Source organism: Scyliorhinus canicula, chromosome 18 (assembly GCF_902713615.1).
Source record: "Scyliorhinus canicula chromosome 18, sScyCan1.1, whole genome shotgun sequence".
Taxonomy (NCBI): Eukaryota; Metazoa; Chordata; class Chondrichthyes; order Carcharhiniformes; family Scyliorhinidae; genus Scyliorhinus; species Scyliorhinus canicula.
In genome coordinates this window covers 121,867,865-121,890,630 of record NC_052163.1, presented here as the reverse complement: position 1 = coordinate 121,890,630, position 22,766 = coordinate 121,867,865, and the positions used below count along the sequence as shown (strand labels likewise).

General features: G+C 49.6%; 1 long non-coding RNA gene across 1 annotated transcript in view; it reads right to left on the bottom strand.

Moving 5' to 3' along the window:
• LOC119953599 overlaps positions 1-22,766 on the bottom strand; it is an 82,653-nt gene that overhangs the window by 47,257 nt on the left and 12,630 nt on the right. Inside the window, exon 2 of the long non-coding RNA XR_005458053.1 lies at positions 4,564-4,729. This is a non-coding gene — a long non-coding RNA (uncharacterized LOC119953599). The remainder of the gene's footprint in view (positions 1-4,563; positions 4,730-22,766) is intronic.

The window sequence follows — 22,766 nt, the reverse complement described above, 5'->3', positions numbered from 1 at the left end:
CCTGAAGGACACGAGTTGGGTTTTAATAATAATCTTTATTATTGTCACAAGTAGGCCTACATTAACACTGCAATTAAGTTACTGTGAAAATCCCCTAGTCGCCACCCTCCGGCGCCTGTTCGGGTACACAGAGGGAGAATTCAGAATGTCCAAATTACCTAACAGCACGTCTTTTAGGACTTGTGGGAGGAAACCGGAGCACCCGGAGGAAACCCACGCAGACAGGGGGAGAACGTGCAGACTCCGCACAGGCAGTGACCCAAGCTAGAAATCGAACCCTGGACCCTGGTGCTGTGAAGTAACAGTGCTACCCACTGTGCTACCATGCCGCCTTAAAGGTTAGGTCAAGGACAATCTGCTGGATTCATGGTTACTTTAACCGGTAAAAACTTTTCAAAAGCATAACAAAGACTTGTATTTATATTGCGCCTTTCGCACCACCAGACATCGCAAAGCACTCCACAGGTAATGAAGTGCTTGTGAAGCGCAGTTACCGCTGTGACATAAGCAGCGGGGGGCTGAAAGTCCCTGCCCAGCAGGTTCAATGTTTGGGGGGCAGAAATCCAGCTGGATGCCCAAAATCAGTTTTACGCGGGTGTGAATTTAGAGCGGGACCTTCTGCTGGTGCCCATCGTGGTAGATCAGGAAACCTGCTCAAAACCCGTGTTAAACCCGTTCAGGTCTGACCAAAGCGATGCAGATGAAGGCCCGACCACCCACGCCCGATTCTCTGTGACGTCAGCGGGAGGCCATACCGGTGCAAAGCACATCGGCCGTGCAGATATTGGGATTCACCTGAGCAATGCCCGGGGTCGCAGGGTGCAGGCCGACAGCGACCCGAGACCCCCAAAACGCCCCAGCACTGGGCTGGGGGAGAGCTGCTGCGGATGGATATTCTAGATTAGGCGAGAGAGAGTCTGTCTTCCAGCCTCACAATGTCCCCGGAGATCCATCTTCTTTCTCGGGGTGTCCACCTTCCCTCCTCCGAGTGCTCCCAGAGATCCATCTTCATTTTCAGGCGGTCCACCTTCTTTCTTCAACCGCGGGGCAACGATGATGGGCGCCTTTTCAATATGGTGCCCTGATAGGATGGTGGACTTTGCACCATCAGGTCTGTGCCACCCCCCCCCCCCCCCCCCCCCCCCCCCCCCCCCAACAGGATATGGAGCAAACCACTCGGTTGTATAATTAATGAGGCTGGGGACAGACGATTTGGCGTGTTTTCCCGCCGGCCTCCGCAGCGGGAAACATCCCATGTTTCCGCGCGCCACAGGACCCCGCCTACAGTAAACAGAAGTGCAGTCAGGACCAGATTATCTTTTGTGAAGCCGATTGAGGGGTCCTCAGTACATCAGGGAGAAATCCTCCGGTCTTCTGCACAACAGTGCCGTGCTATCCTTGATGTCCACCTGGGAGAACAGAAGACCTTTGATTTGATGACTAATCTGAAAGACAGAATCTCTGATGGTGCAGTACTCCCTCAGTACTGCATGATGGGATTTGAACTCATGGTATCTTCATCATTACCTCAAGTCACGTGGAAAGTGTGAAATTACTGCTGCCAACAGTGTGACTGATGAAGTCAGCAAATTGTCATTTTCATTTTTTTTTACACACACCTACTTTTTCACTAATATTAGTTTTTAAAAAAATATTTTTATTCAGAATGTAGTCAGAAATTACGGTCAAGCAGAAAGATGCAATTTTTTATAGAACTAGCCCTACAATTCAGCCCCGCCTTTCCTACAATTTCCCAGAACCCTCCCCCAGCCCCTTTCTCTCTCCGCCCCCCCCTCCTCCTAACCCCCATCAATGACAACAACCAGCTCCTTAAAGAAGGTAATGATCGGCAGCCATTCAGAGTAAAACCCCTCCTCCGATCCCCTTGTGGTGTACTTTATTCTTTTCCAAATGCAGGAGTTCTGACAAATCCCACCAACCAAGCTGAAGCCTTAGGCGGCACCGATGCCCTCTATCCGAGCCAGACTCGCCTCCGAGCTGTTAGAGAAGCAGAGGCCAAGGCATCGGGCCTCTTCCCCTCCTGCAGCCCCGGCAAGTCCGACACCCCAAAGATCGCCCCCATTGGGCACGGCCCCACTCTAAGGTGAATTGGACATTCTGAATGCTCCCTCAGTGTACCCGAACAGGCGCCGGAATGTGGCGACTAGGGGCTTTTCACAGTAACTTCATTGCAGTGTTAATGTAAGCCTACTTGTGACAATAAAGATTATTATTATTATAACTTCCAGAATCTCTGACATTTTCTCAAAGAAGGAAGCCTAAACCTTAACCAACTTCAAGCAGGACCCAAACATATGTGAGTCGTTCGCCGGCTACTTCGAGTAACGCTCACATCTATCCTCTACACTGGGAAATAATCCACTCACACGTGCCCTGGTCATGTGCGTCCTATGTACCACATTAAACTGAATCAAACTTAGCCTTGCACACGAGGAGGTCGAGTTGACCCTATGCAGCAACTAGCTCCACACCCCTTTTCCCCTAATATTATTGACCAAAGCAATTTGGCTCCTCCCACCCACCCCAGGTCATTCTTTTACTTCCAAGACAACTTGCTCCCATTCCATGTCAGCCTAGTTCCAGAGGTTTCTTTTGGTTTGTGTTTACTGAGATGAGGCAAGTAAGTGTGGGAGAATGGAAGTCTTTCCATTTCGGGCTCTTTATTCTGTAATGAGCCTGAGGGGCACCCCAAATGTACCAATATAACTCCATTTCCAATTCCTCCCTTGCTGACCTGTAGCTTCCATGATTGAACCTTGGCAATAGCAGGTTTGTGGTCCGTATCTGTAGTGGTTTCCAGTATAGAAGGAGCCCACTGTTCCTGTGACAACCTGGGGGGGATTCTCCAATAATGGGGCTATGTCCCCACTCCAGTGTCAAAACGCGGGCGTTTCACTCTGAACTTTCCTGAAGAAAGTCCAAAGTGATTCTTCTACCTGAAGGGGGCTAGCAGGGTCCCGGAGTGCTCCTCGCCGCTCTGGCTGCCGATATGGGGCCCAGCACGTCCGGTCGGGAGTCCGCGCATGCACCCGACGGCGGCCTCCATCGGCCGCCCCGGCGGACCCACACCGTGGACTGGCCCCGGAAATGTAGGCCCTCCCTCCCAAGACCACGTGCACAGGTGGATCAGCGGCCCCCCATCGATAGCCTGGCCGTCTGTGAGGCCCCCCGCGGTGAAGGACCCCCTCCCCCCACCCGGGCAGCCGCGGACTGAGTCCACAGCCGTCACTGCCCATTCCCGACTGGCAAAGCGTGGTTAGAACCACGTCATCGGGAACTCGGACAGTTGTCGGAGAATCGCCGCGGGAGCCTGTGTCAATGGCCCCCTACCCACATAGACCGCACGCGCGATTCACGGCAATTCTCCGGTGACCGGAGAAATGCGGGAGTGGCGTCGCGCCGGATTTCGTTGTCGAGCCCACTCTCCGCCCCTGCGCCGATCGCGATTTTGGCGCGGAGGCTGAAGAGAATCCCTCACCTGGCTTTGTCAATAGAGGTTTGCTCTGGGCACCTGCTGATCAGGAACTGTACTGAGCTGACTGAGACTCATTTCAGAGAGTACCTTTTGCCATCGATGAACAAAGAAAATGTCCATGAAAGGCCACGGTTACGTTCACTGTGATATCTTGTCCACCCTAATGCTGATTTACAAACACAATTATCAGCAGGTCATGGCACTGAAGGAGGTCTTGTGCTGCAGTCGGTTAGCGTCCCAACCCCTGAGCTAAAAGCTCCGGATTTGAGTCCTACCCCAGGATATGATGGCTAAGGAAGGTGCGTTCACAACATGGGCAAACAGGTTGAGTATTGTAATAACCCTTATGAGACCCATGGGGACGACCCTATTAATCTCTCCTAGTGCTCATGGAGTATGAGCTCCCCCTGCTGAGGGGCAGAGGCTTAGCAGCTGATGCTGATGAAACTAACACTTAAAAGCCGGCCCATATGGGGACCGGCATGATCAGTCGTTCTGGCTGGGACCTATGTGCTGTATGCTACGTTGCGGACTTATCTTTTGCTTAAAGAATAAACCTGTGTTGTATCACCTTCTCAGGTCTTCAAATCCTTCCAAGCACACCAATGGCTGGTAGTAAGAGCGGAGAGAGTCCTCTCCGGCCGTGCTTGATGTGGAGTGGCGTCCCTCTGGTGATAGATTAATGACCTGTTCCAGGAATAACTAGTTATAGAAACAGACAAAAGTCTGCCACAGTGCACACTGGATGTGGGAAGGGAATTGGAAAGTCATGGCAGTGATCATTCGGGATAAATTAGCCAGGTTAAAATAACCAGACAAAATGAATGTGAAGCATGTACTCTCAGTTGATTGATTTGTACATGTCTGCGTGGCCTAAGAGCTTGGATTTTAAAAGCCTGTGGATTGTAGGGGCACGGGAAGATTGAGGGAAATAAGGAGTTAGTTAAAAATAACTCTGAGTAGGTGCAATGAGTCATGCTTGCACCATGAGTTGTAAACTTGGAGAATAAAACAGTTTATAAAAATATCAACTGAAAGCCAAAATTAGATTATAAACTTTATCTTACCTGGCAGCTGTTATTTGCTCCATCTATCTTTTTTTATATCTGTAGGTCGGTGTGCATTCCCTTCCCTCAATATAAATTCCTATGACCACACAGAAACGGTCAATGCATAAACTGTTCATTCGAAACCACAGGAAATGCTGGAAATACTCAGCAGGTCAGGCATCATCTGTGGAGGGAGAAACAGAGTTTACATTTCATTAAAACTGCCGATGCATACTTGCCCACCATTGTGCTCGCTAAGCATTGGTGGCACGATTAGAGACCCAGTTTGTGTGTCTCAGCCTTCAAGCCACAGTAGATCCTGCGTTCCAACCAACTACTTCTCTGCTCTCAAATTACCGAAAGCTTTATCAAATTGCGGTATAAAAATTAATAATGACAGAATGTCTGTGTGGAGTCTGCACGTCCTCCCCCTGTGTGCGTGGGTTTCCTCCGGGTGCTCCGGTTTCCTCCCACAGTCCAAAGATGTGCGGGTTAGGTGGATTGGCCATGCTAAATTGCCCGTAGTGTCCTAATAAAAGTAAGGTTAAGGGGGGGGTTGTTGGGTTACGGGTATAGGGTGGATACGTGGGTTTGAGTAGGGTGATCATGGCTCGGCACAACATTGAGGGCCGAAGGGCCTGTTCTGTGCTGTACTGTTCTATGTTCTATGTATGACTTTAAGATGGGAACCGAATTGTAATGGTTAGCATTGCTGCCTCACGGTGCCAGGGATCCAGGTTTGATTCCTTGGGTGTCCGTCTGTGCGGAGTCTGCACGCTCTCCCCGTGCCTGTGTGGGTTTCTTCCGGGTGCTCCGGTTTCCTCCCAGAGACAAAGATGTGCAGGTTAGGTGGATTGGCTGTGCTAAATTGCCACTGTGCCGCCCTAAGTGCTTGGCCCAGGCTTTTGGACAAAAGAGTTTTATACATATGTGCTGTGCTCCTGCAATACTATTCAGATATTCTGACTTCAAGCAAACTCATATATGAATAAAGGCCAATTGATTAAGTTCTCCGGATGAACCAGCAACCAGCAGATACAGTACAGAGGAGAAAACTAAGGGGAGGGAGAAAATAAAGGAATTAATAGTAGCAAATATGCATCCGATTTGATGGCAATGTTGTTACTTTGAATTTTGTGTGCTCTACGCTTCCTGATTTCCTAATTTTGCATTACCCGTCGTAAATCCTGAGATTTGCAAACTGGGATACCGCAAATCCTTTGTTTTAATGCAGCTATGGTCTTGCCCTGTGTACATAACTGATTAACTGACGTTGATTAACATGACTTTTTAATCGGAGGTTCTCTGATGTGCTTGCGGTTTGACTTGATAGAAGATAAAAGCATTCTATTTCGTTGAGTTCAGATCAGCTGAGAATTACAGCACGGAGATATTTTCCGAATTGGCTACAGGTGACATGGACTAATCCACTGAAAGGGGAAAGGGTGCCGGAGCAGAGGGACCTGGGTGTATAAGTGCACAGATCTTTGAAGGTGGCCGGTGGAAAGAGCAATTCATAAAACATATAGTATCTTCGGCTTTATTCATAGGGGCATAAAGTACAAGAGCAAGGAGGTTATGCTGAACTGATACAAGACACTATTTAGACATCAGTTGGAGCATTGTGCACAGTTCTTGGCAGCGCCGGCCCTAGGGTTGCTGGCGCCCTGGGCAAGCTGAACTTCGGCGCCCTTTGCGGGGGGGGGGCGAGAGGGGCGGGGCCGAGGGGGGCGGGGCCGAGGGGGCCGAGGGGGGGGGGCCGAGGGGGGGGCCGGGCCGGGGGGGGCGGGGCCGAGGGGGGGGGGCGGGGGCGGACCCGAGAGGGGTGGGCGGGGGGAGCGGACCGAGCCAGGGGGGACGGACCGAGGGGGAGGGCGGCCACCGCGCATGCACTGGTTGGCACCGGCCCAACTGCGCATGCGCGGGACCCGAGTCTCTGGCGCCCCCTAGCACATGGCGCCCCGGGCGACTGCCCGTGTTGCCGGTGCCTTGAGCCGGCCCTGGTTCTTGGCGCCACACTGTAGGAAGGATGTGAACACATTGGAGAGAGTGCAGAAGAGGTTTACAAGAATGGTTCCAGGGATGAGAAACTTCAGTTATGAGCATAGATTGGAGAGGTTATGTTATGCTAGCTGGGCCAGCATTTATTGCCCATCCCTAACTGCCCTCCATTTCAGAGGGCGTTTAAGAGTCAACCATATTACTGTGGGCCTGGAATCACCCGTAGGCCAGACCAGGTAAGTTTGGCAGATTTCCTTCCCCAAAGGACAATAGTGAACCCGGTGGGTTTTCATGAAAATCGGCGATGCTTTCGTGGTCATCATGTGGGGATGCCGGCGTTGGACTGGGGTGAGCACAGTAAGATGTCTGGCAACATCTGAGGAAGGAGCAGTGCTCCGAAAGCTAGTAATTCGAAACAAACCTGTTGGACTTCAACCTGGTGTTGTAAGACTTCTTCGTGGTCAACATTAGACGTTTAATTCCAGATTTTAAAAAAAATTGAATTCAAATTTCACTATCTGCCAATGGGGAGATTCGAACCCAGGTTCTCAAATCTTGCCCGGGGTCTCTCGATTACTAGTCTGGCCACAGTACCACTGCTTGGAGAGAAGAAGGCTAAGAAGAGATTTGATAGAGATGTTCAAAATCAGGAGGGGGCTGAGCAGAGTAGACAGGGAGAAACCGTTCCCGCTGGTAAAAGGAGCAAGGACAAAAGGGCAGAGATTTAAAGTGATCTGTAAAAGAAGAAAATGTGAGAAAAAACCTTTTCACACAACAAGTGGTTGGGGTCTGGAATACACTGCCTGGAAGTGTGGTGGAGGCAGGTTCACTCGAGGTATTCAAGAGGGCATTAGATGATTATTTGAATGGAAACAATATACAGGTGTACGGGAAATAGGCAGGAGAACGGCACTAAGTCATGATGCTCGTTTGGAGAGTCAGTGCAGAAACGATGGGCTGAATGGCATCCTTCAGCACCATGGAAATTGTGTTTCCATGACAAAGTATACTGGCATGTTGATTTTGTTCAAAATGGCTCCCAATGCCCACATTAAAAAATATATAATTGGAATTTGATATTTCTCCCACCTCCAGGTACCATGCCCAAAGAGGGCACTGGCATTCATGGAATAGTCTCTGATTATACTTGGCAAAATGCTGCAGGCATTTGCTGTTGCCTTCCAGAGTCTGGTTGACTAGGAAACTCCCGCTCTTACCATCAGCCATATTGGAAGGATTTACAGGCTGATAATCGACCTGTCTGGCCACATTGTGAATGCACCTTACATGACCATCAAGTCCTGAAGTGGGATTTGAACCCAGAGCTCTGGCTCTGAGACAGGGTCACTGCCCGCTGTACCCCCACCAGGACCTCATGGTACTTTTTACTGTTTTAAATAAGGGCGGCATGGTAGCGCGGTGGTTAGCACTGTTGCTTCAAAGCTCCACGGACCCTGGTTCGATTCCCGGCTCGGGTCACTGTCCCTGCGGAGTCTGCACGTTCTCCCCGTGTCTGCGTGGGTTTCCTCCAGATGCTCCGGTTTCCTCCCACATGTCCCGAAAGACGTGCTTGTTACGGTGAATTGGACATTCTGAATTCTCCCAGACTGTACCCAAACAGGCGCCGGCGTGTGGCGATGAGGGGCTTTTCACAGAAACTGCATTGCAGTGTTAATGTAACAGTACTTGCAACATTAATAAAGATTATTAAAAACTGCCAAATTTCCCACTTGCCACGTTGATCCTGGGCCCCTCCAGACCACTCTAATCATATCGTTTCTGAGAGGAAGTGTCTCTGTCCGAGGGTTTCTATCGTAACGCTGTTCCATCAGCTGCCAAGTCAGGGTTTACATCACTTTAAATGTTGCCACCAGAGCTTGAAAAGAAAGAAAGGCAGAATGGCATTGATCCATTGGGGATGAAATGTTGGCGCTTATGTTAAGATGGGGTGGAACAGCTCTCTCGATGAATCAGGAGTATAACTTCAGCCTCCAAGACAGATGGACCAAGAAGCACACCCCCCCCCCCCTCCCCCCACCCCGCCGCCAGACTTAACTTGTCACGAGTTAGTTAACTTCAGACAGTGAGGCTAAAATTGGGAAGAGCCTATCTGTGGAAACCAGGTGAGAACAGGTTTGTCCCCAACTCTTGTATTCACTCCAGGTTGTCAGAAGATGATAGCTGCTTTGGTGAAATGCTGGAGGCAAACTGCTATCTGTGCACAGAACAATCTCGGAAGATATTTTAATCATTTGTTCTTGGAATGTAGATTCTGGTGGCATTGATTGCCCTGGCTTGTATCGGTTTGATGTGAGCGAGTGGCTTGCTCGGCCCCTTCAGAGGGCAACTAAGAGTCAACCATGTCATTGTGGGACTTGGGAGTCAGGTTGAGGCCCAGACTGGGGAAGGACAGCAGTTTTCTTTCTGAAAGGACGTGAGTGATGTGTTGGGTACTCTGTATCTGTGGAGACTGTGTTTACCTTAGCAGTAACATAGACAGGCTACCAACACTTGTAATAGTACAACTCTACTTTATTTAACTAAGAGCTGTTAAACATACTTGCCCTGTGGGTCGACACTATGTTAGATTGACTGAAGACCTAAGCCTAACCTGACCAGCCTATACTGCTAGCACATGGCGGATGTTTGTGCCAATGACTGCGGGCTCTGTCTGTCTCAGAGGCTGCATCCCGAATGAGCGGGAAAACTAGTGCCCTCTGGCTTTATAGCGAGCGTGCCCTAACTGGTGATTGGCTGCTGTGTTGTGTGTGTTGATTGGTCTTGCAGTGTGTCAGTCAGTGTGTGTCTGCACCATTATATACTGACGTGTATATTATGACAGCGAGTGAGCTGGTTGGGTTTTTACAGCAATCCAACAGCTTCACTTTTACTGAAACCATTCTTATTTCCTTGTTTTCAAAAAAGAGCTGAGCTTAAATTGTCAAATGGCCACGGTGCAATTTGAACTCTCAGTTCTTGTGCCTGTTAGTCCAGGCCACGTTTTGGAGAGGGGCCGGGGGAGGGGGGGGGGGGGGGGGGGGAATGGGGGGGATTTTTTTTATGGTCATGGGTATGTTTCTAAATTAATATTTTTTTACATAAATATTGAGGCAGCGATTTGGACCAAAACTGCTCCCTCGACTCTCCTTTCCCTTCAGTTGTCTAATGAAAGCCAGAATTTTCTCTCTGATCCCTGTGGACTCCTGCTCTCATAACTGCTCAATAATAAAGAGTTATTTTCTTTTAAATACCATAATTCAGGTGTGTAAATATATTTTTTGCTTTTAAGCCCTCAGAATATGAAGGCACGACTTGTACTCTTGGTTGATTTATACAAGACGGGAAAGACGAACAAGTCTGCCCGGCCATTAAGTGGATCCATTTGGACAGAATCTAAACAGCTCCTTCTCCACTACTTACTGGAGTTTATTTAGCACAAGTAGGAATACGTCATTCGAACAAACTCTGTAATTACAAACCTTCCCTTTACAAAGGCTGCTTCTCTGGCTCTCAGTCGAAGATCCATTGTGTAGATATAAAAAGATAGAGATTTACTCTGAGTAATTGAAATAAAAACACTTTAAAAAAACAAACGGCCAGAATTTTACACTACCCTTGGGCGGGTGTTTGGGCAGGGTAAAGCGTGAAATCAATTGGGATCCCTCCTAACCAGACCTTGCAGTGATTTTACACAGGGGAGGACAAGGCCTCGGACAGGAACAATAATATAATAATAATAATCGCTTATTGTCACAAGTAGGCTTCAATGAAGTTACTGTGAAAAGCCCCTAGTCGCCACATTCCGGCGCCTGCTTGGGGAGGCCGGTACGGGAATTGAACCCGCGCTGCTGACATTGTTCTGCATTACAAGCCAGCTGTTTAGCCCACGGTGCTAAACCAGCCCCTAAAACCCGCCCATGCCCCGATTGAGGCCCATCAGTGGTCAACTAATGGGCCATTTCCCAGCCAGCCTCAGGTTTATGACTGGCGGGTGGGCAGCACGGTAGCACAGTGGTTAGTACAGTTGCTTCACAGCTCCAGGGTCCCAGGTTCAATTTCTGGCTTAGGTCTCTGTGTGGAGTCTGCATGTTCTCCCCGTGTCTGTGTGGGTTTCCTCCGGGTGCTCCGGTTTCCTCCCACAGTCCAAAGATGTGCAGGTTAGATGGATTGACCATGCTAAATTGCCCTTAGTGACCAAAAAAGGTTAGCTGGGGTTACTGGATTACTGGGATAGGTTGAAGGTGTGGGCTTAAGTGGGGTGCTCTTTCCAAGAGCTGGTGCCGGCTCGAAGGGCCGAATGGCCTCCTCCTGCTGCATCTATTTTCTATGTTATGTTTCTATCTCACCTTCAGCTATTTCGCCAATTGTCTTAAAAACATTCCCTCAGTACCTCGATTAAGTGTCAGCCTAAATCAGGATTTTTAGTCACAAACTTCTAACTTGGATGCAAATGAACAACTGAAGAAATATTGGCCTGGATTTTTAGGATGACATTCAAATGAGCATTGGTGGCAGTCGGCAGCCAGCAGCTCTTCAGTCCTTGCAGCAACAGCGCTGCAGTGGCCGGACAAAGAACTGCACGAGGAGGCCTGAGACAGGAACCCAAGGAAACGATAAATGTTGGGGGTCCCTGGGTGGAGGAGAGAGCAGAGGAGGCATAGCGGTTGTCAGAGGAGCAGTGGGCCTTCAGGAGGAGGGCCATTCATTATGATCATGGCTGATCATCAAGTTCAATACCCTGATCCGGCCTACCACCCCCCCATATCCCTTGATCCCTTTGGCCCCAAGAGCTACAGCTATATGGAAATGAGGGGGACTGTTTTTTAAACTGAGATGTTATGATCTGTGGGCAGCACGGTAGCATGGTGGTTAGCATAAATGCTTCACAGCTCCAGGGTCCCAGGTTCAGTTCCCGGCTGGGTCACTGTCTGTGCGGAGTCTGCACGTCCTCCCCGTGTGTGCGTGGGTTTCCTCCGGGTGCTCCGGTTTCCTCCCACAGTCCAAAGATGTGCAGGTTAGGTGGATTGGCCATGATAAATTGCCCTTAGTGTCCTAATACATAAGGTTAATGGGAGGGGCTGGGGTGTTACTGGTACAGGGTGGATACGTTGGCTTGAGTAGGGTGATCATTGCTCGGCACAACATCGAGGGCCGAAGGGCCTGTTCTGAGCTGTACTGTTCTATGTCTATGATCTGGAATGGGCCGCCTTACAGGATGGTGGAAGCAGATTCAATAGTAAAATTCAAAAAGGAATTGGATAAGTACTTGCCAAAGAATTAAATAGCAAGGTGATGGGGGACGAATGAAGGAGCAGGATTCTTTCAAAGAGCTCACACAGGCACAGTGCAGCAATGGCCTCCTTCTAAGCTTTAAGGATCTGCCATTATATGTTCCACTACTGGGACGTCCGGTGATGGGGAGCGTGCTGAGCAGTTGCACATCAGGTGGCTCTCCTCCGAAGAACCAGAAATTAGGCTCTTTTCATCAAAAAATCCCGCTAAGGGCAGCACAGTGGCACAGTGGTTAGCATTCTTGCCTACGGCGCTGAGGACCCGGATTCGAATCCCGGCCCTGGGTCACTGTCCGTGTGGAGTTTGCACATTCTCCCCGTGTCTGCGCGGGTTTCGCCCCCACAACCTAAAAGATGTGCAGGGTAGGTGGATTGGCCACGCTAAATTGGCCCTTAATTGGAAAAAATAATTGGGTATGCTAAATTTATTTCAAAAAAGCCCGCTAAAACTGGGAAGAAAGTATCCCCTCACCCTATCCAACAACAATACAAGAGAAGATGCCGAGCAACAGTCGCTCCAGAGGCCATAAAGAAACACAAAGAAACAGAAACCAGGAGAAACAAGCGGCCGAGACGGAAGGCACAGGCGGCGACGATGTGCCAACCACACCAGAACGAGATGGGACCGGCAAATCGCACAGGGGACTCCCCCTCAGTGAATGGAGGACAATGCTCTCCAGGGAGCTAAGGGAGCTGATAATAATAATAACAATAATAATCTTTATTGTCACAAGTTGGCTTACATTAACACTGCAATGACGTTTCTGTGAAAATCCCCTAATCGCCATATCCCGTCGCCTGTTCGGGTACACAGAGGGTGAATTCAGAATGTCCAAATTACCTAACAACACGTCTTTCAGGACTTGTGGGAGGAAACCGGAGCGCACGGAGGAAACCCACACAGACACGGGGAGAATGCCCAGACTCCGCACAGACAGTGACCGAAGGCGGAAGTTGAACCTGGGACCCTGGAGCTGTGAAGCAACAATGCTAACCACTGTGCTACCGTGCCGCCCACGGAAGCTCAGGGAAGAGATAAAGGCCGACATATATTATACAACTGGGAATGCCGTCCATTGAGTGAATCAATCAATCCAGGCCTGTCTGTTCCTCAGGCATTATTTGAAAAAGAATAGTGAATTCCCTTGGTGTCCTGGCCAACATTCATCCCTCAGCCAATCACCAAAAGTAATTACTAGGCTTTTCTCTCTCTTGCTGTTTTGTTGGTCCTTGTTGTGTGTAATATTTGCCTGTTGCAGTTGCATACAAAACAGTAGTGATTGGATACCGAAGGTTAACTCACTGGCTGTGAGGTCATGAAAGTCATAAAGGGCGGAATTCTCCCAAAAGTTTGTCAGAGTGTCTGGCAAACCGTCCAGTTTCTCTCCGGAAATAAAGCTGGGTTTTCAGATCCGATTTCCTGGCACTGAGTGCACAGAAAACCTGGAGAGATGGTTGGTGCCGTCACTCTGGAAAGCGATGCTTGGCAGAGCCGGCGAGGCATCCTCCACAGAGATTGGGGCGCCATCTTTAAAGGGATCTTCATTTAAAATAAGTTCTCCCAAACCCCCCCCCCTTTGGACACAGAGGACCACCACCCACAGATTTAGGGGCGACATCCCCTCCACCCACCCCCACCATCAGGTAATTATCGGGGAGCATTCTCCCCCACCCCGTACTGCTAATGGGGGTCTCTCTCCCACCCACCACCCACCACCACACATTGGGGAAATGCAAGCCCCCATGGAGGGAGGTTACCCCCCACTGGCAAATCGTGTGTGGGGGCTGCTGGGGAGGGAGTGTGCGGTGTGTGTGCGTGCTGTTAGCCTGATGGAGACAAGGGGGTGCGGTGTGGAAGGAGGGCTGTGCAAGAAGGGCGGAGGGGGCGAGGGCTCAAGATGGCAGACAGAGGGACAAGAATGAAGAAGATGAAGAATGGAAGGCAGAGGGAAGAGCGAGGGGAGGGAATCTGGACTCGGACAAAGCTGCATGAAAAGTTCACAAAGGGATAGCACATTGTTTACTGGACGGGGTTGCATGAAGACTCCAAATGCTGTTGGTGGAGGTCCAAATGGGGGTGTGGGCTTGGAGGTGAAGTGTTGAATCGAGGAACGGACTTCTTATTGAGGCGACTAGCCTTTCCCCTCTGGGTTGCTGACATCCTGCATGGCCTGGTGATTCAGGAGAGAGCGAGATGAGCGTGCTGGACTGGTGGTCAAATATGGCGCTGGGTCCTTCAAACCCGCCTGCTGGGGGCAGGCAGAAGAATCAGCCTCTGGCCTTGCCAGGAGATTCGAGGGGAAACCCGTCTGTGCAGTGTTTGATGAGTGAGATTCCAAGCGCAGGATCTGGCGCGGAGTCCCGCCATTCTGACCAGTGGGAAAGGCACCGTCAGAGCCACCCGCCACCACATTGTCTCCAAAACAGTGAAATCCGCCCGCTGTGTGGGTTGAGAGGGCCCCTCCCCCCCGTGATTCATAACATCGTCCACCAGGATGCGCCATTCGCTTGATATCTGAAGTTGCCAAATGAGGCTTGAAATAAGAGACGTAAACACCAATTCAATCCTTCATGTGATCGCATCAAAGATTTAATTACTGTTCTGATTTAAGACGTTGTGAATTTCTAAAGTACAATTTCTCCGTATATTGTGTGGGAATGGCAAAGAGCTGCAATGATTACAAAACAATAATCTCATCAAGGAATTCAATTCATCTCATAAACACAGAAACAGAAAAGCTCACATTGTTTAAAAGATTAAATTAGTCCCCATTTCACTCCTGTCCAGCTTTTGATAAATGGAATCTAAAATTTATAGGATTTGTTTGTCACTTGGTTTTGTTCCTAGTATATTTTTGGTAAATTACACTTGCAGGCGACTGAGAGACGCAGTTCATTCCATTATTTGGTGTCTGATAATAAAACCATGCGGGGAAAAAATAAATGTAACTATTACAGGCTTATTGGATGACTATTTGTTCCATATTTATCCATCCTTCAATCTCTTCCTCTTCTCCCCAATCTCCCTGTGTCGTCTGCTCGATCTGATTCTTACCCCAATGCCTCAAAACTCTGCACTTCTCTACTCCCTCAATATCTCAATAAGGGGCTGGTTTAGCACACTGGGCTAAATCACTGGCTTGTAAAGCAGACCAAGGCAGGCCAGCAGCATGGTTCAATTCCCGTACCAGCCTCCCCGAACAGGCGCCGGAATGTGGCGACTAGGGGCTTTTCACAGTAACTTCATTGACGCTTACTTGTGACAATAAGCCATTTTCATTTCATTTCATATCTCTTGCCTCCTACCTTCAAACTTTGAAATCCAAGCTTAGTACCTGCTAAGTGCTGGATCTTCCCTTCTACTTTAGCAGAGGTTGTACTGGAAGTCGAGGTGGTCTTGTGGCTAGTGACCCTGCCTCTGAGTCAGAAGTTCTGGGTTCAAGACGCACCCCCAGGAGGCACTTTCAATAATGCAGCAAACACATTTAGTGTAGAAACTTGTAAAATTCTTCCAACACAAACTAATGGCAGGTGGGGAGAGCGGGCGAGATACCCGGTCAGCCAAGGTATGGAAATAACATTGGCGCCTCTACCATCATTATCCAAAGCTCTAGACTATAACGTGAAAGCGCATGTTGCCCCCCCGCCACTGTGCCCTCCTGGTGGACAGCTTGCTGGACAGCTGGGGCGGACCAGACTCAAGAGCCTGGGCTGAAACTTTACGGCAGTTGCCGTCTGCAGGATCTCCCAGTCTCGCTGACGGGCGACCTCCTGCTATGGGGTGGCACGGTAGCACAGTGGTTAGCACTGTTGCCTCACAGCGCCAGGGTCCAGGGTTCGATTCCCGGCTTGGGTCACTGTCCGTGCGGAGTCTGCACGTTCTCCCCGTGTCTGCGTGGGTTTCCTCCGGGGTGCTCCGGTTTCCTCCTACCACCCCCGAAAGACGTGCTTGTTAGGTAATTTGGGCATTCTGAATTCTCCCTCAGTGTACCCGAACAGGCGCCGGAGTGTGGCGACTGGGGGATTTTCACAGTAACTTCATTGCAGTGTAAGCCTACCTGTGACACTAATAAAGATTATTATTTTTATTATTCCCCCGGCAGCGAGCGATGCGAGCAATGCGAAAACCTGTTGGGAGCAGTGGGATCTGAAGATCTGGCCGCAAATAGTGGGCTGCCTCCTCTGCTGTTGCAAAACCCTGCCCATGGTGTTCGATCCCCATTCTGGATAGGGGGTGGATTGGGGACCTTCCTGCTTGCCCTACCCATGGTAGAGGTCATGGTGCTATGGGTTCGGGGAAGAGAATTGAAGCTGTATGAAAAGTAGAAAGGGAAGCTCATGCCGCTTCATATAAATCTCCCAGCGTAAATGAAAAACTTGTGTCAATGTTCAGTCCTACAAAAGCTGTGTAAAGAAAATATAAAACTTGGGTTTCTCAATAATAAAATTGTAAATGATATATGTTCACAAGATAGTCAGTATAAATAGCAAGGCTATTAATACATCATAAGCAGCAGCAGAATATTGTAAGTGATGTGAGTGTGTATTCTGTAATACATATTAGTTTTATCGTTGCTATGAGTGATTTCCTTGCTCCATTCTCTACTCTCGGTAAGTGGCTGTTATTTTCGTTTCATTACCGCTTAGCGAAGGGGCTACAGGTCTTCAGCTGACTCATTTGGCCAATACATTCTGCAAAACCTTCATTTCGCTCCCCGACAAGAATGTCGGCCCTGCCTCTTTCTCTCTGGTTTGCAAATTTTGGTTGTCAGTTTTAAAGAAAACTATTGTTTTCGAATCTCTTTACCCTACTTGGCCCTGGCTGCAAAGGGAGTTTTTCTTTTAGCCTGCCAAGCCTCGTGATTACAAACAAATTATGAAGTAATCCTCAACTGTTTAATATTAATAATGTCATATACTCTGGCATTTAAGCCATTAGTTATCCAATGAGTTTATTTATTATTAATATTTAAATCTATTTTCCAAGGTGGGTAATTGCTGGATTATGCATTCGGCAGGTTTATTAAATTTATGCATAGGCGCTGGAGTACTGAGGGACAGCAGAAAGAGCAAGAGACTCGCTCTCCATTACTGCTCCATGAGCCCTTTCACACTATGATGCTTATGCCAGGTTAAATTCTGTAAATTCTATGTATGTAAACATGGAGAAATGTTCGAATGGCGATAATGTAATGCGCCATCACTTCAAGTCCACAAATACTTGGCAAGGGGAAACATTTTCAGCTCTATGGGGAGAAAGTGGGACTAATGGACAGTTCATTCAAAGAGCAAGCATGTCGAGCCCCGACCTTCTGTCTCCCCCTTTGCCTTGGCGTCCACTTTCCCCGCTTTCCTGTGAAGAATCTTGGGAATAATTTCCTGCATTAAAGGCTCTACAGGAATGCCAGTCGTTGTGGTAAACAAAGGGAGAAGGTACAAACTCAGGGGTTCCAGTTATACTGCAGTTTTCACACCAGTATGGATTTGCACATGGTAGCTGCTGGTGAACATAATTCATAGAATCATGGGATCCCAAAGGAGGCCATTCGGCCCAATCGGGTCTGCACCGGCTCTCTGAAAGAGCACCCTACCTACGCCCAAACCCCACACTATCTCCATAAACCCACCCCGGGCCAATTTAGCATGGCCAATCCACCTAACCCATACATCTTTGGACTGTGGGAGGAAACCGGAGCACCCGGAGGAAACCCACGCAGACACGGGGAGATAGCGCAAACTCCGGACAGACAGTGACCCGAGGTCGGAATCGAACCTTGGTCCCTGACGCTGTGATGCAGCAGTGCTAACCACTGTGCTGCCGTGCCGCCCCCCCAGCTGACTGTGAATCTGAGTACTGCGGCTGTGAGGCCGTCCTACACACGACCTCTTACAGCACGAGCGGCTCTCCGTTCCCAGGTGACATTGGGAGCACTCATGTGATCAGCTTTCATGGGATCAGCACTCTTGGGGTCATTGCAGTGAGGGATGAATTTGACAGCAGCTGACGGTGAAGAAGTGGAAGGTTCCATGAGATACACTGCCCAGGTGGTAGCTCAGGGGGTTCACGTCAATCCCGTCTGGACTCACATCCGCCCTCTCTGATTCCAGCTTTATACTGTGGTCGACATTTCTTTTGCTGTAGAGTAGTAACGGTTTCACGGTGACCCAGAGATGCAAGTGAATCTTTTGTAAAAATAATGAAATAACACAAAGCTACATTTAGAAGGGCTGGCATTGTGTCGCGTGTGAAAACAGTTTTTACTTCAATTCATTGTAAAGACCAAAGAGATGTTGGGTCAGCCGATTTGCTAAATGGCAAAGGTTCTCACTGAGATGAAGCATTTGCATCAGGGCCGACCATGTTACCCAAGGTGATCGCCAAGTTATCTGCGTCCTATTTGCTGAAATCTGCCACAGGTGGTCTTGCTTCGCACTGGCCAGAAAGCCTGGTTTCAAAAGTTCCAGCAGAACGCTTGAGAGCCATTTATAAAAATAAAGTTTCATATCTTTTTTACGGTTAGCAAAGAGACAACAGGAGAGGTGGCTTTCTGCTGCTAGACAGTGCGTACGTGAGTGTACGCACAAAATTCCCCTCTCTCTATCCTCAAAGAACTCAAAAGCCTGCCGACAGGCCTTTGGGTCCCAGGCTGCGCTAGCTACAGTACATCGACACCTGTGAAGGAAGATTCCCTCCACACAATAATCAATGTTTTTTTTTGTAAATGATCGATGGCACGTGGCCTAGAGAGAGGCCTTCCCTTTCTCTCCCTGTGAATACATGGTGGATATATTTTTATAACAAGCAACATACTGGAATCTAACACAAGGATGGAGTAAGCTGGAAAAAGGTAGCAGATCTGCCAGCATTTGTCAGTAGGGAAACAGAGTTAACGTTTTGAGTCAGGGTCCTTGAAAAGTTTCTCTGTGCGTCTCTGAGTTTCTCTGTGTGTCTCTGTACATCTCTGTGTGTCTCTGTACATCTCTGTGTGTCTCTGTACATCTCTGTGTGTCTCTGTACATCTCGGTGTCTCTGTGTATCTCGGTGTGTCTCTGTGTGTCTCTGTGCGTCTCTGTGTGTCTCTGAGTTTCTCTGTGTGTCTCTGTACATCTCTGTGTGTCTCTGTACATCTCTGTGTGTCTCTGTACATCTCGGTGTCTCTGTGTATCTCTGTGTGTCTCTGTGTGTCTCTGTGTGTCTCTGTGTGTCTCTGTGTGTCTCTGAGTTTCTCTGTGTGTCTCTGTGTGTCTCTGTGTGTCTCTGAGTTTCTCTGTGTGTCTCTGAGTTTCTCTGTGTGTCTCTGTGTGTCTCTGTGTGTCTCTGTGTGTCTCTGTGTGTCTCTGTGTGTCTCTGAGTTTCTCTGTGTGTCTCGGTGTGTCTCTGTGTGTCTCTGTGTGTCTCTGTGTGTCTCTGTGTGTCTCTGAGTTTCTCTGTGTGTCTCTGTGTGTCTCTGTGTGTCTCTGTGTGTCTCTGTGTGTCTCTGTACGTCTCGGTGTGTCTCTGAGTTTCTCTGTGTGTCTCTGTGTGTCTCTGTGTGTCTCTGTGTGTCTCTGTGTGTCTCTGTGTGTCTCTGTGTGTCTCTGTGTGTCTCTGTGTGTCTCTGAGTTTCTCTGTGTGTCTCGGTGTGTCTCTGTGTGTCTCTGTGTGTCTCTGTGTGTCTCTGTGTGTCTCTGAGTTTCTCTGTGTGTCTCGGTGTGTCTCTGTGTGTCTCTGTGTGTCTCTGAGTTTCTCTGTGTGTCTCGGTGTGTCTCTGTGTGTCTCTGTGTGTCTCTGTGTGTCTCTGTGTGTCTCTGAGTTTCTCTGTGTGTCTCTGTGTGTCTCTGTGTGTCTCTGTGTGTCTCTGTGTGTCTCTGTACGTCTCGGTGTGTCTCTGAGTTTCTCTGTGTGTCTCTGTGTGTCTCTGTGTGTCTCTGTGTGTCTCTGTGTGTCTCTGAGTTTCTCTGTGTGTCTCTGTGTGTCTCTGTGTGTCTCTGTGTGTCTCTGTGTGTCTCTGAGTTTCTCTGTGTGTCTCGGTGTGTCTCTGTGTGTCTCTGTGTGTCTCTGTGTGTCTCTGTGTGTCTCTGAGTTTCTCTGTGTGTCTCGGTGTGTCTCTGTGTGTCTCTGTGTGTCTCTGTGTGTCTCTGTGTGTCTCTGTGTGTCTCTGTACATCTCTGTGTGTCTCTGTGTGTCTCTGTCTCTGTGTGTCTCTGTGTGTCTCGGTGTGTCTCTGTGTGTCTCTGTCTCTGTGTGTCTCTGTGTGTCTCGGTGTGTCTCTGTGTGTCTCTGTGTGTCTCTGTGTCTCTGTGTGTCTCTGTGTGTCTCTGTGCGTCTCTGTATGTCTCTGTGTGTCTCGGTGTGTCTCTGTGTGTCTCTGTGTGTCTCGGTGTGTCTCTGTGTGTCTCTGTGTGTCTCTGTGTGTCTCGGTGTGTCTCTGTGTGTCTCGGTGTGTCTCTGTGTGTCTCGGCGTGTCTCTGTACGTCTCGGTATGTCTCTGTGTGTCTCTGTATGTCTCTGTGTGTCTCTGTGTGTCTCTGTGTGTCTCTGTGTGTCTCTGTACGTCTCGGTGTGTCTCTGTACGTCTCTGTGCGTCTCTGTACGTCTCGGTGCGTCTCTGTGTGTCTCTGTACGTCTCGGTGTGTCTCTGTGTGTCTCTGTATGTCTCGGTGTGTCTCTGTACGTCTCGGTGTGTCTCTGTGCGTCTCGGTGCGTCTCTGTACGTCTCGGTGTGTCTCTGTGCGTCTCTGTGTGTCTCTGTACGTCTCGGTGTGTCTCTGTGTGTCTCTGTATGTCTCGGTGTGTCTCTGTACGTCTCGGTGTGTCTCTGTGTGTCTCGGTGTGTCTCTGTGTGTCTCTGTACGTCTCGGTGTTTCTCTCTGTGTCTCTGTGCGTCTCGGTGTGTCTCTGTGTGTCTCTGTATGTCTCGGTGTTTCTCTCTGTGTCTCTGTGCGTCTCGGTGTGTCTCTGTGTGTCTCGGTGTGTCTCTGTGTGTCTCGGTGTGTCTCTGTATGTCTCTGTATGTCTCGGTGTGTCTCTGTGTGTCTCGGTGTTTCTCTGTACGTCTCGGTGTGTCTCTGTGTGTCTCTGTATGTCTCGGCGTGTCTCTGTACATCTCGGTGTGTCTCTGTATGTCTCTGTATGTCTCGGTGTGTCTCTGTACATCTCGGTGTGTCTCTGTGTGTCTCTGTATGTCTCGGCGTGTCTCTGTACATCTCGGTGTGTCTCTGTGCGTCTCGGTGTGTCTCTGTACGTCTCGGTGTGTCTCTGTACGTCTCGGTGTGTCTCTGTACGTCTCGGTGTTTCTCTGTACGTCTCGGTGTGTCTCTGTACGTCTCGGAGTGTCTCTGTACGTCTCGGTGTGTCTCTGTACGTCTCGGTGTGTCTCTGTACGTCTCGGTGTGTCTCTGTGTGTCTCGGTGTGTCTCTGTACGTCTCGGTGTGTCTCTGTACGTCTCGGTGTGTCTCTGTACGTCTCGGTGTGTCTCTGTATGTCTCGGTGTGTCTCTGTACGTCTCGGTGTGTCTGTACGTCTCGGTGTGTCTCTGTGCGTCTCGGTGTGTCTCGGTGTGTCTCTGTGTGTCTCGGTGTGTCTCTGTGTGTCTCGGTGTGTCTCTGTACGTCTCGGTGTGTCTCTGTATGTCTCGGCGTGTCTCTGTACATCTCGGTGTGTCTCTGTGTGTCTCGGTGTGTCTCTGTATGTCTCGGCGTGTCTCTGTACATCTCGGTGTGTCTCTGTATGTCTCGGCGTGTCTCTGTACATCTCGGTGTGTCTCTGTGCGTCTCGGTGTGTCTCTGTGTGTCTCGGTGTGTCTCTGTATGTCTCGGTGTGTCTCTGTACGTCTCGGTGTGTCTCTGTGTGTCTCGGTGTGTCTCTGTATGTCTCGGTGTGTCTCTGTGCGCCTCTGTGTGTCTCTGTATGTCTCGGTGTGTCTCTGTGCGCCTCTGTGTGTCTCTGTGTGTCTCTGTGTGTCTCTGTACGTCTCGGTGTGTCTCTGTATGTCTCGGTGTGTCTCTGTACGTCTCTGTGTGTCTCTGTGTGTCTCGGTGTGTCTCTGTACGTCTCGGTGTGTCTCTGTGTGTCTCGGTGTGTCTCTGTACGTCTCGGTGTGTCTCTGTACGTCTCTGTGTGTCTCTGTGCGCCTCTGTGTGTCTCTGTACGTCTCGGTGTGTCTCTGTGCGTCTCGGTGTGTCTCTGTGTGTCTCGGTGTGTCTCTGTACGTCTCGGTGTGTCTCTGTACGTCTCGGTGTGTCTCTGTATATCTCGGTGTGTCTCTGTATATCTCGGTGTGTCTCTGTGTGTCTCTGTATGTCTCGGTGTGTCTCTGTACATCTCGGTGTGTCTCTGTGCGTCTCGGTGTGTCTCTGTATGTCTCGGTGTGTCTCTGTGCGTCTCGGTGTGTCTCTGTGCGTCTCGGTGTTTCTCTGTGCGTCTCGGTGTGTCTCTGTGTGTCTCGGTGTGTCTCTGTGCGTCTCGGTGTGTCTCTGTGCGTCTCGGTGTGTCTCTGTGTGTCTCGGTGTGTCTCTGTGCGTCTCGGTGTGTCTCTGTGCGTCTCGGTGTGTCTCTGTGCGTCTCGGTGTTTCTCTGTACGTCTCGGTGTGTCTCGGTGTGTCTCTGTGTGTCTCTGTGTGTCTCGGTGTGTCTCTGTACATCTCGGTGTGTCTCTGTACGTCTCGGTGTGTCTCTGTACGTCTCTGTGTGTCTCTGTACGTCTCGGTGTTTCTCTGTGTCTCTGTGCGTCTCGGTGTGTCTCGGTGTGTCTCTGTGCGTCTCGGTGTGTCTCTGTGTGTCTCGGTGTGTCTCTGTGTGTCTCTGTACGTCTCGGTGTTTCTCTCTGTGTCTCTGTGCGTCTCGGTGTGTCTCTGTGTGTCTCTGTATGTCTCGGTGTTTCTCTCTGTGTCTCTGTGCGTCTCGGGTGTCTCTGTGTGTCTCGTCTCGGTGTGTCTCTGTGTGTCTC